Source organism: Megascapheus bottae, chromosome 3, assembly GCF_031878675.1.
Source record: "Megascapheus bottae isolate mThoBot1 chromosome 3, mThoBot2.hap1, whole genome shotgun sequence".
Classification (NCBI taxonomy): domain Eukaryota; kingdom Metazoa; phylum Chordata; class Mammalia; order Rodentia; family Geomyidae; genus Megascapheus; species Megascapheus bottae.
Genome location: NC_143511.1, coordinates 30,323,759 through 30,342,957, shown reverse-complemented (window position 1 = coordinate 30,342,957; position 19,199 = coordinate 30,323,759). Strand labels below are relative to the sequence as shown.

General features: G+C 44.5%; 1 long non-coding RNA gene across 2 annotated transcripts; it reads left to right on the top strand.

Annotated features, from left to right (window-relative positions):
- The first annotated feature begins 2,928 nt into the window (after nucleotides 1–2,928).
- LOC150065168 (uncharacterized) lies at nucleotides 2,929–18,110 on the top strand. 2 transcript variants are annotated; one of them, XR_016534916.1, is made up of 4 exons: nucleotides 9,791–9,825; nucleotides 10,250–10,373; nucleotides 13,913–14,101; nucleotides 18,028–18,110. It is a non-coding gene; the product is annotated as an uncharacterized LOC150065168 (long non-coding RNA). The 2 variants fall into 2 exon arrangements; XR_016534917.1 differs by lacking the exons at nucleotides 9,791–9,825; nucleotides 10,250–10,373 and adding an exon at nucleotides 2,929–2,995.
- The last annotated feature ends 1,089 nt before the right edge of the window (nucleotides 18,111–19,199 follow it).

Genomic DNA, 19,199 nt, shown 5'->3' with positions numbered 1-19,199 from the left:
TATGATCTGTCTGCCAGCTGAGATACTCCAATAGGCTTCTGGGGTACTTCTGGGAACTGTCTTGGAGAGCCATCTCTCTAAGGCTGAGGAGGGTGAGACAGACATGGCCAGGTTTGGCACTGTCATCATTTGAGACTCTAAACTTTGTGTGTGACATGGCACAAACACTCTGGATACCTTGGCTGAGAAGCTCCCAGCACCTAAGGCTCCACTGTTTGACTGGGACATCCTTGGGAGGTGGCAGTGACACAGCTCTCAGTACAGGGATGGTCCGGTGTCTAAGACAGCCTGATCCCCTCTCTGCAGAGCCTAACTTCGTCTTTGCTGATGTGATCCAGAAAACTCCAGACAGTCTCAAGGGCAAGGATGACAAGACCTACTTCTTCACGGAATTGCCTGTGGAATATGAGTTTGTTTACAAGTTAAAGATTCCCTGTTGCCAGAGTATGCAAGATGAGCCCTTCCCTGTCCACCCTGGATATTTTCCCATGACAGCAGGTCTGGAAATCCCTCCTTTCCTGCTAAAACAGTCACTGTTGAGGGGCTAGGAAGATGCCAGAGTACAGTTCTTGGAGGACTGTCCAGGAGGACAGGCAGAGCTCAACTAATTAGTTTGTAGTTTGCAACATTGTTCTCAGACTTTCCCCAAGCTATAGAAGTGGGTGGGGTTTTATTGAATCTCTTCTCCAGAATCTGTGGAGAAATCGAAATCCAATTGTTTGGAGTTCTTTAAAAATCCTACAGCAAACCATGATCTAACAGCTGAAGGTTAAGAAGTAATAATTACACTGAAAGGTTTGTCAAGATCAATCCTGAAGGATCAACAGAACACATGTCAGCAGTAGTTAAGGTTTTTTCATTCCCCCCACCCCCGGCCCTGCGCTACCCTTTGATGTGCTAATCATCCTGGGTCACTCCCCTCACAGAAGCAAAGATTCCATGTGTGCATTACACAGCTGGCCATTTTAGTTGCAGAACTCACTGTAGGTGGGTCACCTGTATGTAAATCTCTCTCTGCCAAAAACTGTTGGCTGGGCTTGAGAGCTCATGAGCCCAGCTTGGTCCTTCTCGTCTTCTTTTTGTGTTGTGTAACATGTCTCCCCACACTCCAGCCAAATGAGGTGTGTTGTGCTGTCTTGTGAAAGTAACGCTAAATAATAGAACTACTTCATTTCTAGTTTCTGTCAAGAAACATACAGTTTCTCTGCAAAGGCTTTTGCACTGCTTTGAGTTATCCTGTCTGCTAGTCAATAAGCATCATGGTTTTTTTTTTCCTATTAAATGTAGTATATGTTGTGTAAAAAGAATAAAGCATTCCATATCAATCTGGCTGCTCACTTACTGTACCCCAAGTGGTAAATGGATGTTTGAGTACTTCTTGGATGTGCTCTGACCTGGTCCTCACAGCATTTGCTGTGACAGATAAGCTCTGTCTCTCTGGATGTCTTGCACTGACATTGTCCTCTTTCTTCTGTGTAAATTGCATTCAATAAAATGTGCTATTTGATGCTCCTGAGCTCTAGTTTCTATATATCAGGAAGCTTGAACAAAAACAAAACCAATAACAAAAAAGCCCATCTTGCCATTATTTCTTATGCTACTTGGAATTGTATGGTTTTTCCGGCAATGCCTGACTTGCTTTTTGTCTCATGAGATAGCTATCATATGATTTTTTTTTTTAGTTTTTTTTTTCACTGCTAGATACTTTTCTTATTATGTCTCAAATGCATGATTTTATCTTGTAGATGTCCTCCAAAATTGTGTTCTTATATTATGGAGAAGTCACCTCAGGTTTCCATTGTCAGTCTTTTTTGGAGACATTCTGCGCTACACCTGACCTCTCTCCAATGGGCTAGCATGGTAACTACTCACTTTTCTTTCACAGTGCATTGACAGTGAGGCACACGAAACCAAATACAACAGCTCTTTGAATTTACCAAGCAATATCCTGAAGTTCATCAGAGACCACCCTTTAATGGATGATGCAGTAACACCAATAAACAACAAACCTCAATTCATCAAAAAAGACATAAAGTACACCCAGATTGTGGTAGACAGGACCCAGGCTCCGGATAGGAAATTCTACGACATCACGTTTATCAGCACAGGTAGGTGCTGAGGTCTTCAGGCACAGTTCCTCAATGAGAAAAGGAAAGCTCACCTCAAATCCTTTGTAGGTAGACTTGGCTTCTCTCTTGGTGTACAGCTTTTGGTTTGTGACAGGATGGATGGATTTTTTGCTTTCTACGCTTGGAATTCCAAGTCTCTGTAACCATCAGGTTAGGTGGGGCACTTAAAAAACTTTTAAGTTCCTGGCCTGTATGTTCTAAGATACTGTAAAAAAAATACCTCTTGCCTTACCAGCACAGATTACATGCATTTATCAGGTTTGCATTTCTTAAAGTGCAGATGGTAGGCCTCCCTCATCACTATGTTCTAGAACCAGCATTTCTGAATAAACACAGTAGACTACAGCTATGGCAACTGCTAGGATACTAAGCTCATGCCTGAAGCACTCTAGCTGTGTGCCCTGCTCTCTACAGCCTGGAGTCCCTTTTAAGAGGAATTTGCATTAGAGCCAGTGAAATCCAGAGACCACATCACATACAATCTACCTTCCAATGTCACAGAGTTGACATTGTTGATGAACAATGGTGGGAAAATGGTAAGACACGAGAAAATTGAAATAACAAGTTAACTGGAGTTTCTAACTGGTTATGTGCCAAGGGCTTTCTTTTTAAGCAATGTTGTCCCTTTAGTCTCAGCACCCTTACTGGGTAAGTGATTTGAGGATGCAGAAGGGAGAGTTTGGCTTCTGAGGTCAGTGTTCTTGGTTCGTCCTCTGAGCTGCCTCGCTGACCTGCAGTTTTGACCTTGCAGACAGGGTACCCTACACAAAGCTATGAACCTCGAGGATGATGTGTACATGATTGAGGAGACCCAGCTTTTCCAGAACTCTGAGCCAGTCCAAACTCTGCTGTTATCTTCAAAGAAGGTAAAGGGGTTCAGGCAAAAGGATTAGGTGGCCTCTTCCTTGGAAAATTTGCATGTCTGTGATGTTAGCCTGGCCACCCTGGGTTGGTTGATAAGGGATCAGATGAGGGACCTGCTTGGCCCCTGTGAGCTGGCCTTTGGAGCAGCACATAAAGCCTTCTCAGGAAAATGGGATCTGACATTTGGAAAAGAGGCAGATGGAAATGGAGAGTTAGTACTTCACTGAGACCTTACGGTAAGTGTGTGAGACTGCAGAGTGTGTAGGTGAAATGTCATGCTTTGCAGGGACTCATCCATGCACTAGTTGATAAGCAAAATGACCACACTATGGCACAGAGAGGTTCTAATTCTCACCTTCTGAGTAACAAGGATTACAAGCATGAGACACAGATACATAGTTAGTCATAGCATCCATGTTGCTGCATGTGCCTTTGGGAGCCTTCTCTCGGACTATGTTCATTAAATGCAACCAACAGACCTAATTTTTTGCAGTCTGGGAACTCTTCTAGTGTCATTTGGGTTTCTGGGGTTAACCTGGAGTCAGTGACAGGACAAGCCAGTGTCCTAGAAGTTGGAAGAGTCTGAGAAGTGCGTGGCTCTCATTTCACACTGGAGTATGGCAGCTAATTTCTTCCTCACAGACAGAAGAGCCAATATTGACATTCCCTATTGATTTGGTTTACCAGCCTTTTGTTCATTTTTACACAGTCTTAATGGAGGACTTATTGCTGGACCGAGGCTCTAATGACACAGTGCCCTGTCTGCAAGTGTTCACATTCTGACACAAAGTATGGGACTGGCCAAATAGCACAGCCTAGGGGTTAGGAGGGCAAGCTTGAAGATTTGGTCAGAGGCTACTTTCTCAAGCCAATGAGTAGTCCAACAGCTTGCACCCCAAGGAGAAAAGGTCACAAGGGAATTCTCTGCAAGCCATTAGGCAGGCAGGTGGGGGTATATAAATTCACTGGAGTGCACTCTGTCTTCAATTGTTGGCTTTTCTGTTCTGCGCAGCTGGATTTGTCAAACAGAACTGTCACCTCTTAAGAATAGGAAGAAAGGAGTCCCTGAGTACAAGCTGAGCAGCTCTAATCTAAAACCTCCACATGAAATGTTTTTAGTTCCAATTGATACAACGATGAACAACTCCACACCACAAATTTACCTTCAGGTTTTCATACCAGATACATTTAAAACATGATTTTATTCCATGTTTAGATGCCCATACCTCCCCAAGATGTAGCTCATTACATATATGGAAACATTCCAAAATCTAAACAAGCTTAAAATCCAACCACTTCTGGTCCCAAAAATCTACATAAGACATTCAACCCATAATTAGTTCTGATACTGTCCACCTTTCCCTAGGGTCTCATTGTCTGAAGATAAGGTGCTCTGACCAAAGCAAGCAGGTTTGGATTCAGCCCAGACTGCCCCAGGCCCACCTCTCCACTCTGAACAGACAGAAGTCTTAGGTTATTAGAAGTAGAAAAGCAGTATGGAGGTTCCTCAAAAGATTAAACATAGAGTTCCCCTATGAACCAGCAATCCCACTCCTGGGCATTTACCCAAATGACCATAAACAAGGCCACACTAAAGCTACCAGCACAACCATATTTATTGCAGCATTATTTACCATAGCCAAGACACAGAATTGACCCAGATGCCCCTCAGTAGATGAATGTATCAAAAAAATGTGGCATATATACACAAAGGAATTCTTTGCTTCTATCAGAAAGAATGATGTTGCCCCATTTGTAAGGAAGTGGAAAGACCTGGAAAAAAATTATATTAAGTTGAACTAAGCCAGACCCAAATAAACATAGGCTGTATGGTTTTCTCCATTTGTAATAACTAGACTATTTCTAGGATATTCTTGGCAGAGGATCACAATTAACAGCTGTGTGCTTATGAGCATATAAAATGATGCTTATCAAGAAATGGAAACAAGATTTTTCTGCTTTTATTTTTTTTGCCAGTTGTGGGGCTTGAACTCAGGGCCTGAACACTGTTCTTGAGTTTCTCAAGGCTAGCACTCTACCCTTGAGCCACAGCACCACTTTTGACTTTTTCAGTGTATGTGGTACCAAGTAATTGAACCCAGGGCTTCGTGCTAAGTAAGTACACTACCACTAGACTACGCTTCCAGCCCCCAAGGGGTTTTTATGGTATACTGTTTGCAGTTATTTCTTTTTTTAATCTCCTTTGGTTTATTCCCTGTTGGCACTTTTTAAAACATTTTCTGTATACTTTGTCTTGTGTATACATTTATCTGATTTGAGGAAATGAAGGGGGAATCACAGAAACAGTGGGAAAATGGTGAATCAATGCAACAGTGATACTCACTGGGCACTATGTTGGAAATGAACTTTACAACTTTAGGTAGAAGGGGAGTTGGGAGGGTGGGAGAAAATGGGGGAGGGGTAGCACTGTTCAAAAAGAAATACACGCATTACCTTAATTATATACATTGCTCTTACAATAATAAAAATAAAATAAAAGAAAGAAAAGAAATGTAACATTTGCACTGTTTGCAAGCCTCATAGCAACTACTAACGGAAACACTTAGCCTGAGGATATAGCTACCAGGTGCATGGCTGGCCGAGGTTCATCCCAGCAGGACTGATGTGTTTCTCAAGGAATGTTGGGTAAAAAGTAGGATTTCTGCTGCCTGGAACCTTCTGGTTTTGTTGTTTTTCAGGGCTGCTAGCCAACTGCTGCTAGCTTAGCTGGCTACCATCTTGTGTTATGATCACACATATCTTTATCTTCATTGTCCTAAAGTTCTATCTTCCACTAGGAGGTGCGATTCGTATAGCATCTGTTTTTAAAAATAGTTGAACAGGTGAACAGAACTGATGACATTGTATATTTATCTTGATGTTCTACATAGTGGTGACACAGCATTTCTTAAATGCTCCCTGAAGTACCACATGTTCCCATGTGGTATGGAAGTTCCCGAATCGTGTGGTAACTACTAAGGTATATAAGTGCATTCTTGCGAACAAGAAAAATCTAGTTTTCTTCAAACCATCGAGGAAAGACAGCAGGGTGTATTGCTACCTGCCCTGGTTACATGATATTTGCCAGATAGGGGGTGCATTAATTCACATACATTGATACCCTTCCAAAGCGTCAGAGGTACAAACTCTGGGATTATAGTTCTTGATCCTAGCTACACAAGGCAGTCATTTCACTTCCTAAGACTGTACCCTCCAGCGTGTCCTGTGAACCAGAGATTATGATCAATGAGATCCAGCTTCAATCAGAGAAGACAGTGTTTCTCAAGTACAGTAACATCTTCTTGTCCCATGTCTCTCTTCCTCTTCCTCTCCTTTTATGAGCCTCATCCTTGCCTCTTGACCTACAAATGTTAAAGGATCTGCCCAGACAGTCTTTGAAATTCTGCTCAGCTCCACTGCTCAGAAAGAAGTCCAAGTCAATTCTTTTCAGGGGTCTTCTGGAGAAGGACAAAGGCCTGACAGAGAGAAAAGTGGATGTTTTTGTCACGATGAATCTGGAGGGGACTGCAGAGTTAGTTCAGTCTGAAGACAACCCTCCTCAGAGCAAAGGCCATGTGACTTTGAATTCTCTGAGACTTTTCTGGTAAAGATTGATGTAGTCTTGTGGGTTCTGCTACCTGCAAAAGGGAAGTAAGTATAATCACAAGAGTCGTGATAAGAGAAAGGTGGGATTGCAGTGAAGAGATATTACCCTGCTGCTGGAGCCGGAGGCAGGGGGGCCAGGGGCAACTGTCCTTCTATCCTCTAAGGTTTTGCCTTTAGACACTGTCAATAAACTTAAAAAAAGACAAATTAACAGGGGGAAAGCAGGCAGATTTTAATATTCGCATGTGTTGCTGTTTCACAGAAAAGAAGTGAAAATCCAAAGACTCTGAAGTTAGTGTCAGGCTGACTTACTACTTTAACAAAGAGTGATGAATTGTAAAAATGTTACTAAACAGGCAGAAGGCTGATGGTAAATGGTGGGAGAGAACTGGACACATGATGGAAGAAGTTTGTTTTACATGGATTCATGAAGGAGCCAGCTCCAGTCTTCCTGATGTGGGAATAGGGAAATTGATGCCAGTTTTTTTTTTCCCAGAAGATCAGCACAGCAACCCTGATTACTGTTTTCTGTAGGAGATTTTTGGCAAGACATGAAATATACTGGAAACAATAACAAAGTCATTGAGAATAGTAAGCTGGCCAAGTGCTAGTGACTCATGCCTGTGTATGGAGGATAAAACATGAAGAATCGCAGTTTGAAGCAAGCCCAGGAAGAAAAGTACATGAGATTCCATCTCCAAGTAAGCAGGCTGAGATGCAGCTCATGTGGTAGAGTGATAACCATGGGCAAGATAGCTGAACAAGCACAAGACCCTAAATTCAAACCCTAGTACCACACACACACACACACACACACACACACACACACACACACACACAGATTTTAGAAATAAATGGGAAGGGAAAGGAATGGACAGAGGGAAGGAAAAAGAGGGAAAGAAGGAGAAAGAAAAAAGAGAAAATGAAGGAAGGAAGGGAAGGAGGAGAGAAAACAACAAAGAGCAACATGGCAGGGGTGGGGTGAGAGGGGCAAATGCTATTGGAATAAAAATATACTTTCATGGGTGAAAGCTGATTGCTTCAGAAAGAGATTGAAAATGACCATTTCATTTACCCTAGAACAAGCTTTCATTGAGGTTTAGTGGCTTGGGGAAGCAAGTCCCTCCGCAGACCCACCTTCAAGAAATAATTGGTATGAAAATTGGAAAGAATTATAACATGTCTCAGCAATCTCTCTGCACATGTGATTATCCATAACCACCTATAGAAAAACCCAGGGGAGAAAAGTTAAGAATACATTGGGCTTATAATGACATGATAATGGACAGAAAGTATCCCTGTTCAGAGTAGCCCACCCTTCCCGATTCAAGCAGAACCAGTTGGTCACCAAGAGCCAAATGCAGGTTGCATAATGATAACCAGCATTCCAGGGCGAGGTTAATCTTGAGAAAGATTGGACTGCACTGGGCCTTCCTCAATAGTCCTCATCAAACCTCTGTCTTATGCATAACTATAGCTTGCGCATGTAGGCTAACAGGCCAGACAAGTTTGTGCTGTGAGCACAAAGGATTTTTGCATTTTAGGTTTCCTTTGCAGATTCTCGTGGCTTTTGTCTATATTACCTATAGCTTTTATCCTTTGCTTTTAGGCAGAAAGGAAGAAGGCAGAAGGCTCTATCTTTATCTGCTGTCTTTTACTTGGCTTTAGTTCCCAGGATCCCTTATCCCAAAGTAGCCATCAAGGCATACTATATTCAGATCCAATTCTATGGTTGTGACGATGGAGGAAAGGGCCAAGTGCCTAAAAGATCCCGGCAGCTTGGGAAAGTAGAACAGGGAAATTGAAGGAATTCTTCTACCCTGACCTCCACGAGGCACAGAGACGTATACTGGGTGTTAGATTAGTGATTAGCCAGGGTCTCATCTCCACAACTGTGAGATAAATTATTTTATTGTGTTTAGAGTTTCCCTGGGAAAGCAGTGCAGTTCCCTAAGTCCTGCTCTTGAATCCAAAGGGGTTTCTGGGCCATTTAGAGAGACAGGTCTATGATACAATTGGTGAGCATCAAGGTATAAAATTGGGTGCAAAGATGCATTGTGTGCCAGAGACATTCACACTCTAGCATGTATATGAATCCCCTAGAGGATTTGATGTGAGTGTGGCTGCATCCTGCCATCGTCACAGGTCCTGATGGCACTGTGTGGACTACCCACAGACACATTACCTCAGTAGGGTACCAAAGAATGGGTAAGAATGGGAGTTTGTGTAAAGGGTATTTTTTGGAAGCACTACGGGGATAGGTGATGGCTGAGAGCACGGCATGGATGTAGCCACAGAGGAGATAGCCTTGGAAGGGGACAGGTCAGTACTGGATCAGAAACTCAGCACAGTGGTACCCACCTATCATCCCAGCTATTCTAGAAGCTAAGGCAAAAGGTTTTCTTGAATGTAAGAGGTCAGGACTAGCACAGGCAACAGGCCTCAAAAGCACAAAACAATTAGAATGCAGATGCAGATGATGATCAATATTCCAGATCAAAGTTAACACTGAGGAAGATCTGGCTGTCTACTTTCCATGTGTCCAGCCCCACCTCTATCCCCGGGACCTGTTGGAGACATGCACTGAGGAATGCCATCTGTTCTTCCAAGGCTAGAAAAGCAACCATAGGCCCTGGGCCTGCAGAATGGAGAAGTCAATGTGAACAGAGTACAAGCAAGCAGAGACAATGTCAGACCTTGGACCTAGTGCTGCTTGAAGTCCCATCTTAAGGGCACTCCTCTTGTTCAGACTACCTGAATAAACTACAGGAGGTAGTCTGAATGCCTCTCAGATTATGTGGTGACCCCTAAATGTCTTTGCAAGACTCTCTAACACACCATTGAGCCATGTGCATTCAAACGGAAGGTGTATGGCGGACCTCTGCCTCGCATGGTACAGAGCCAGCTGGCTGTACTGGTACCCACACAGACAGCTTCTATGATCTCCACTAGAAATTGATCTCCTGGGGCCATGTAACATCTGGTATGTGGGAAGGAGGAGGTGTGGCTTCTCAACATTGGATAAGGATCGTGTGGCACTCTGGCTTCTGTCTCAAGGTGATCCAGGATGATACAGGATGTACAGACACACGCAGAGGGTATAGAGAAGGCTTTCTCTGAATGTGCCAAGGGCTGGTTCTGTCTGACCAGCTTGCAGTCTCGTCATTTACTTGATCCCCCCCAAAAGAAAGCAACAACGGCACAGAGAGAAGGTTATGCCGATAGGGTAAGTGACCACGATGACAGTGGCTATACATAACTCTCAGGCTGTTGGGGGCCCCTCTCCTTAACAAGGACCGCTGTCCCATCTGTGCTAAGGTAACTGCAGTGTTTCTTAGCTCTGTGGTGCCGCTGCTGTAAATACGAGTTGTGACCAGGACCCTGAGACAGAGAGCTGTTTTCCAGCCTGTACCACAGGCTGTTGTGCACAGGGTAGGTGTATGTCCTTGATTCCTGCCCCCTCACCTCTGTCCACAGTAACTGCTTTAGTCTCTGTGGCTTTCACAAAATTCATACTGTAGTGCCCATTCTCATCACCACCCGCTGCATCCAAAAGATACAACTGGCTAACCCCCAGTCCATACAATGTGCTCCAGGGTTTGGAGCGTGGACACACTGAAGGTGTAAAATAGTTGTTTTTATCTTTTTAGAAACAGAAAGAACGGAAGTGATTTACTTTCATGTCCTTCGCTTCAAGCCCATCATGAAATTTCCTGGTGATTTTGGAGGTGCTGCTCAGAATCTGAAGGGATGTGGCCTAGTTGACCTGAGCAGGTACAGGCAAGGCAGGCCTCACAGGGACAGCTGGGGAAGCACAGACTACCCAGTCAAATGTAGGTAATGATTGGAGAGTTCAAGGACTGGAACATCGTCTCTGACTTCCAGCTTATGCAGCTCTATCAGGCCACCGCTTGTAGTGACCAGGAAGTCAGGTTACTGCTCAGCCTTTCCGCCACAAACATGGCCCACTCTGCTGCCTGCTGAGTGACCTGTTTGGCTTTTGTGCTATTGTGAACTCCTTCCCAAAGGTCAGATGTGTCAGGGATGCGTCATCCAGAATGATCCCAAAGGGAGCTGCTCTATCCATAAGGTCATCGCTAACCTACCTGGAGACCTGAGCCCCAGGGTGATAGGTTCTCTACCATCAAAGGGAGCCATTACAGACTTGAGGATCTACAGGGAGGACGACGTCACTCATTGTCATCCTCCCCCACCTGCTGTAGATGTCAGGAAGCCAGTTCACAACGGTCCAAAGGAGAGTGCACAGTCTGCTGTTGACATTCTATACAGCTCTGCTATGCTACCGATAATGACTGGCACATTACGTGGCCAAGAGTGGCAGTCAGCAATGATTAGTTTCTGTACCCAGTGGAGGAGAAAGTGAGTTCTTTCCTCTACCACAATGTCCTAAACTCCATGGAACTGGTCACAGATGACACCTCTGTGCCAAGCATCCACGTGGTGGATGGAGATGTAGACTTCTACACTGCCCACTGACACAACTTTAAACACCAACTGCTCTGTCTACCCTCTAGGAGTCTTTTTCCAAAACTTCCTCTGCTTTGAATATGAACTGAGATCATCTTTCAGAGACATTGGCAAGCATGGTTCCACAGTAGTTTTCTCTGCATGACTCAAGGTTTAGAGAGCTGGGTCAGGGGTCAGGTACCGCCCCTGAGGACCGGAAGCAAAGGTCAGGGTGTCACCAGAATCAAAGGGAGGAACATGAACCGGATTTTCTTACATCTCAAGGACAATTGCTTCCTGTATTTCGTTAGTTTCTTTGAAGGGAAAGAAATCATTATAGATGACTTTGGAAGTCCTGGGATGACACTGGGAGTTTATTTTTCTAGTACTGAGGTTTGGAGCCAGGGCCTTACACCCCTCTAACTTACTATCTAGCATTAGTTGAACCATGAACTTCCTACTTCTGCCTCCCTTTGTATCTGGGGTGACAGGAATCCACCACCAGGCCCACCTTATTTGTTGAGTTAGGGATTTCCAAATGTAATAAACAGGTCAGATTTTAACTGTAATCACTTCAGCCTCTGCAGCTAAGCAGCCGGAATTACAGCCATGAGGCACTGGAGCCTTGACATGAGAGGTGGTTTTTAAATGTCTGCCCAGAAGGGTTATGGTGTCTAGTTAAAGGTTTAGTAAAAGATCCTAGCCATTCTATGGCTTATGCCTATGAGTTTTTACATGATAGATAGACGCAGATCAGAAACTTATTCGTCCATTTTTCCAGGTGTCATGTCACCCTGCTGATCCTGGGGCTTGAACTTAGGGCCTGAACATTGTCCCTGAGCTTTTTCACTCAAGTCTATTGCTCCGCCACTTGAGCCACAGCTCCACCTCCAGCTTTTTGCTGGCTAATTGGAGATAAGAGTCTCATGGTCTCTTCTGCCCGGAGTGACTTTAAGCCATAGTCCTCAGATCTCAGCCTCCTGAGTAGCTAGGGTCGTATGATCCACAAGTGCTGGGTTTCCATCACTTTTTATAAACTTGCCAAAAGAGAGAGAGAGAGAGAGAGAGAGAGAGAGAGAGAGAGAGAGAGAGAGAGAGAGAGAAAGAAAGAAAAAAAGAAAGAAAGAAAGACGTCAGTATGAAATGAAAGGGTGTAATGAGCAGCAGGCAGCGATTTGGAAAAGCTGGCCCTTAGACTTCACAGGTACATGGAGGCCATCTGTCTCCCCGCTATGGGTTCACATTCCCTGGCTAGGTAAGAAATGCCTATGCTTCCATTGCCTTGCGTTGGCCCAGGAATCTGCTGTCCATAAAGGGAATCAAGCCCTAACATGAAGCAAGCTTGCAATTTTGATGAAATGGATTTAAAGGAGCTTCTTTCAACCCAGATACATTGAAGGGTTGATTGACCTATCTGGGTCTGTCTCTGATAGGTGGTATTTGTGTTGAGCCATTTGTTAAGGCAACTTGTGCTACTCAGAGTCTTGACAACTCATGTGAGTCTCAGTTTGGTAGGAACAGAGGGGGTCCTGAGAGGTGACTTCTATATGCTTCTATCACCACGATACATCACTGGTGTATTGAGCTTGTAGGCTTGACTGTTCTCACCAGTTCAAGCAGGCATCTGTCTGGGCACAGGTCTTAGAGGCAAGAGGCATGAATGCTGCCCGCAGTCAATTGAAGTTACTCCTTAAGCAGAGAAAACCATGTTTAATTCTCATGCATAGTCTTGAGAATAACACACAACTGGGGCATATTAATGAGTACAGTGTGTGAACTTCTACATCCTTTACACACACACACACACACACAATAAATATATATATATATACATATATATAGAGAGAGAGAGAGACAGAGAGAGAGAGAGAGACAGAGAGACAGAGAGACAGAGAGAGACAGAGAGGGAGAGAAAGAGAGAGGGGGAGTGGGGGAGGTCAAGTCATGGTGGAACATACCTGTTGTGCCTGGCCTTGAACTTTTGCCACCTTAAGGGACTACTTGGGTCCCCAGCTCTCTGGTCTGGCACCATTTGAAGAGATTTCAGTAGGATAAGGTCGCACTCTGCAGGGTAACCTGGGCTCCATGCGAAGGTACTAAGCTCATTGAAGGCCAAGCTATTGTCCTGAGTCAGTAAGTCCATCTGTTCAGTCATAGGTGAAACTTAGCTAATTGTGCTATAAGGAATATCTTCATGCTTGTTGTTTTTAATGTACTATGTGAAGTTATTTCTTTACTCTTTTTTTATCCTCTTATGTTTTATCCCCTGTTGTTGCTGTATATGACTTTGGTGTCTGGTTTTTTTTTTTGTATATACATTTATTTATTTGAATTAGGGAAGGGGCAAACAGAGATGATAAGACAAAGGACAAAGGGTGGACCAATATAATAGTGACAGTCACAAGACAGTATGTTGGAAATTAACTTTACAACAAAATAGCTAGGATTACAGGTGTGAGCCACCAGGCCGTGCCAGGGAGTGGGGGAGGGAAAGTGGGAGAAAAACATGGGACGGGGTCCAATACTCAAGAAATAATATACTCACTACCTTACAAATGTAACTGTAACCCATCTATATATCACTCTAACAATAAAATAAAAAAAGAATGCTACAGAATCTCTTTGAATTTTTCAGTAGATTAAACATGCATGAGTTCCAAGGCTTTGATTTACTCAGCTTGAGACGTCCTTATTTATAGGTGGTTCTTCCCTTGCCCCTGGCAGTGAGTTCACAGTCCTATAAGCCCTGAAGGAAAAAGCAATAGCCAGGTGGTCCAGAAGGAAAGGTAGAACTGAAAGATGAGTGCGTTGGGTCCCATGACTGACTTATCAGCTCCTTTATCCAGGTTCACACATTTTGAAGGCGTGATTCTGGAAGATGATGCAAAACTTAGAAAAGCAGGAGCCTCGTTTCCAGAGTGCTTAATGGATCCTGCCTATTGTGAGCAAGCAGACTACAGGTCCAGCATCTGTGATTCAGCCCACAGAGTTCCAGGCCAGGTACCATTCCAAAGAATCTGGGGTTTTCAAGACAGGTAGGTTCTGGTGAGTGGGACAGTGAGGTGTAGGTAGAGGCTTTCCTATTTGTTGTGCCCCTGGAATTGAGGTTCCCATATTTATAGCAGCAGGTATTTTCTTCCTGGCTCTGTTTCTTGTAAGAAAGTCAGCAGTGTTAACTTATTGAATCCTCCCTGCAGCCTCAACTTCCCTTGTGTGTTTCTGATAGAGACATCTGCTCGGATCCCGTTCTTACTTCCACATACCTTCTTACATCATGTGCAGCAGTCCAGTCAGGCAGACAGGCATCTCTTCAGCTTGTGATCTTATCATCTCAGTTAGTTCTTTCTCTCTTCCACGTGTGGAAGTCCAGAAGATAGATCACCTCTATGTTCTGTGAGGAAGATGGGTAGCATAGCTGAATTAATGGACTTGTTACAGTGTGCCATCCTCATGTTGAGGTTTGAGTTTGCAACATTTTGCTAGCGGATCATTTGCCTGTTTACAAACTAGAATGGTGGGAAATCTGGGGTTAAGCATGGCAAATGTTGCAAAGAAATTGTCTATGGAAAAAAGGGAACCCTGCTTCCAGCTGCAGAAAGGATTACACTTTACATACTAGATGTGCTCCTTCCTATCTCATATAGGAAGGAAGCTGTCTCATTGCCTTTTATTGTTTTTACTTTTTTTTTGGTCGGTTGTGGGGCTTGAACTCTGGGCCTGAGCGTTGTCCCTGAGATCTTCCGCTCAAAATTACTGCCCCACCCCTTAAGCCACAGCACCACTTCCAGTTTTCTTGTGGTTAATTGGAGATAAGAGTCTCATGGACTTTTGTGCCTGGGCTGACTTTGAACTGTGATCTTCAGATCTCAGCCCCCAAAATAGCTAGGATTACAGGTGTGAGCCACCAAGCCAGGCCTCATTGCCTGGTTTATAGTGCCTTGATAATGCTCATTCACTCACTACAATGACCGATGGTATGCTAGTAATGGCACGTGAGTTGGTTTGGCTTAAACATAAAGAAACAGCAGAGCTATTCTCCATAGCACCTCTCATACCAGCTACCCAAGAGGCTGAGGCAAACCGGAGGACTCTCCTGAAAGGTCTTTTGCTCTTGAACTTTTGCTCACCTTAAAGGTGGTTATTAATGTCCTTCCTGTTTGCATTTTCCCTAAGACCTGGTACGTGAAGACCAGCTGAGTGGAAGCTCCGCTTTTCAGAGGGCGGATCTCTGGTAGTCCTGACCTGGGAACTGAGCCACTGGGATTTCAGCCACAAGGAAGGGAGCATAAGGAGTCTAGGCTGGCTTCAGACATGGCTGCCCAGTAGATAGCTTAAGCCAGGCATTCCCCTCTCAGGTAACAGAAGCCATGTGGAGGTCAAGAGTATGGGATTAGGAAGGGGGGAGAATATGCAGGGTTAGGGATTATCATGACACATGGAGAATGAACTCCAGGAGTATTGGCAGAGTCATCAGAGAGAGTCCAGCTTTGGAAGGTAAGTCACAGTGGTCACTTGGCCCTTGCCACCTGAGAACTTCATGCCTATGTGGCCTAGCAATACTAACTCAACCGTGACTGATACTTTGAATGCGAAGCGCAGGAGAGGGAAGCAGGCACCGTGCAAGAGTGCAGCCTGTTGACCACACTTAAGGAGGAGAGAGCTAGAGTCAGTCCCCAGGCCAGTGGTGTTAAAGAGTAAGAGGAAGGTTAGAAGGAATCCTGGATGGAATAGAGCTCAGTGGTATTGACTGCTTAGACTCCTTGTGTTGATGATAGTGCTAAAAGCTCAAACTGTAACTTCCCCGAGAATCCTAGCTTGGAGAAATCAGGTCTGCAGTCCAAATGATCCGAATCCCCGGGCCTCGTGCCCTGTTCCACTCCAAGTTTGTATCCTGCTATTAAGGAACACTTGGCTTACTCAGCTTGGATTTGGAGAGAGACAGCATGTGGGGATGTCAGATTTCAGATGTGTATGTCCAGTGACCTTCATAGGGCCACTGGCAAGTCATCTATAAGGTATCTGTCAGGAAAGTCCTTATCAGGAGGTGCTGGCCCCGCCCTATCATGGAGTGGTCCATTCTGCAGTAAGTTCTAGACTAGAGTCCTTTGGCTCTATAGGCTTGTCCTCTCAACTTTCAGGACCCCTTTTCATGTCTGATACATTGTTAGTGTGCAGGTCCACAGACTCTCTGGAGTGGAGTCATGTCTGGTCCCTTTGCTTTGCTTTCTAAGTTATACTTTTCCTATGTGTCCTGGTGACTCATTCTTTTTCTTTTTGCCAGTCCTGGGCTTGAGCTCAGGGCCTGAGCATTGTCCTTGGACTTTCTCAAGGCTAGAGCTCTACCACTTGAGCCTCAGCACCACTTCCAGCTTTTTTCTATGTATGTGGTACCAAGGAATCAAACCCAGGTCTTCGTGCATGCTAGGCAAGCACTCTACCACTAGGCCAAACTCCCGGCCCCTGGTGACTCATTCTTTTTGCTGTTAGTCACAAATGGAATTTAGTTTGGGATGACTTTTACTTTTTTATTATTCCAAAGATGATTTACAGGGGCTGACAACTTCATATGAATCGAGTGCCATGATGTTATGTATATAACGAATACATTTCTTTTGGACAGTGTTACCCCTTCATTCTCTCCCAGATTTTCCCTCCCATTCCCACCCACAATTTGTATAATTCATTTTTAGTACAGTGTCTATTGAATACCATTGTTGCATTTTGTTTATCCTTTATCCCTCCATTTCTTCGACATCCTTACCACCCATAAAGATGGAAAAACCAACAAACAAAACAAAAAGGGAAAAAAAACCCACCTTTTTCCATTTTCTAAAATTCACTTTGGTCAATATTATTTTATATGGTTAAAGACACAGAGGCTTCTGGCCTAGGACATTTCAGTCTATGAAGGAAATAGATTCAGGACACTATAGAATTCAGGGCTCTTCATCAAGATAGAAACATGACAGCCTACTGTTGCTTGTGGACATGGTGGAGAAGCCCACCGTAGTCTGGCTAGCACAGGAAGCAGAGAGGGAAAGAGGAGGGACCAGGAAGATGGATCCAGGCTGTGTTGATGTTGGTTCCATATTAAGTCACTGCTGCCACCCTGTGGCTATCCTTCCTCTGTGAAGTGGCAGATAGTGTAGCTGTATGCCAGGCTGTGCTGGGTGGAAGAGGTGCTCTCAGAAGGAACAGAGCCCTGCCTCCTGCTGGGATTCTAGGCCTGCCTGATACAGGAAGGAAGGATGGGAGCTGCAGTGTCAGGCCTTGTACACTACCTTCCTGGGCCCACGATCTACTCTTATAATGACTCTGATACTGATACTGCTTAGCATTCAGTAAAGCACAGTTGAGCATCCCTTTTTGGGAAAAGGCAGAAGATCGATAGGTACCACTTAGGGCAGGTATGGTCCTACCCGAAGTCACTAACTCCTTCATGGCTTGAACTTGCCTGTAAGTGAATGTTCATGTGCTCATAGCAGCTATTTGTAGGTACAGCACATGTGTTTGCGTTTGTCCAGATGTACACCAGTATGCCTGAGCAGGTGTGTGTCACATCTGCAGCACTCTGGTCTTTATTCATTGCCATTATAGGAGCTGAGAAGCCAAGATCTTGGGGTAATAAGCTCAGTTTTTTGCGTCCTTCAGCCACAAATAGTAAAGTGGAAAGCAGTGGGCTACTCCCCTTTACCTGCATCCCAACAGCCTGTGTCAGGCAGTCTGTAAGTTTGCCCTCTGATGTGGATTGACTGCGTTGTGATGGAGGAAGATACTAAATAAGTCTTATGGCTCCAGAAGTGTCCTCTGTCTATGTCCCTGAGCCTCCTTCTTAGGAAATGGCAATAGAGATGACCAAGGAGAGCTGAGGGGATATTGAGAAGCTGGAGTGGCACATTGCTTTCTGTCTGATGCATCACCTTGCTTTTCTTTTTTTTTTCTTCCTTTGTTTCTTCTGCAGGCCATAGGGAATCACGAGTGACTTTGGATAGCCAGGCAGAAAGAGAGTGGGCACTTCTCAACTGACTAACGAGTGGGTGTGGGTTCTTGGGGACCTTGATGCTGGACAGCTCCAAATAGATGCGCCAGGCCTGTGGCTGTGAGCAGCACTTCTGCTGACACGCCTCCTCTCGTAGCTCCCCGCTGTCCACGCCCCTGCCTTGTTGAAGGCCCATCACAGTTGAAGATGTACGGTTCCATGAGGGCACTGCTCACAGCCCTGATCCTGGTGTGTGCCACTGCTGTGGCATTTTCACCCATACCACGGATTACCTGGGAGCATGGAGGTGAGGACCATGACTGTGAAAATGCTGGTGGCCTGGGGTTTGGGAGGTGCCGAACACTGCAGAGATGGGTGGACACGATGCATTTGACCTGTCAGTTTCTTTCCACTTGGAGTTTCTCTTTGTGATCAGCTTGTCCGAGCAGCTGTTCATACAGTTGCTTTGGTGACTGGAAACATTCCCTAAGATTTTCTGAATTGGCTTTCTGAATTGGGCATCCCTGAAGGTAAACTTCAGACCTAGTAATCTTTACTGGCTAAGGAACTGCCCACCCAATACCAGTGCTTATTTCATACATGCAGTAAACTTACTTTGTGCCTGTGTTTCCAACTTGAGGATCTCAGATGTGGTTATTTTCTCACCTGGAATCTGTGTCGTGGCCCTTGGGTCTTTGGCTCAGGAGCCAGAGAAAATATAGGTGTTGAGCAAGGGGCTGATACTAGGCGGGGCCCAGAGGACCCAGAATCTGAATGTTATGTGCAGCTCCTACAGTGGCACATTAAGAGTAATGAGATTTAGTCCCAGATTTTCTTGTTGTGTGCTGTTTTGTATTTTCTTAGGTCACTGAGTATCTTTAGTCTGCTGACCATTCTGAGCAATGTTGGTATTTTAGTGAAATGCAATTCATGCTCTTAAGGGCATGAATTACAGAACCAATTAATTATAGAACAAATAATTGGGCTATAAAATCCAATATGAAGCAAGTCTTAGCTTTGGAGAACAGACATTTGGGCTTCCCGTGTAACACACTAGTCATAAGTGACACTGCAGACAGAGGGAACAATACATTTGAGAAAAACTTGACATGCTTCCTGAACAATTGATTTTTTTCAACCTAATACACAGTTGG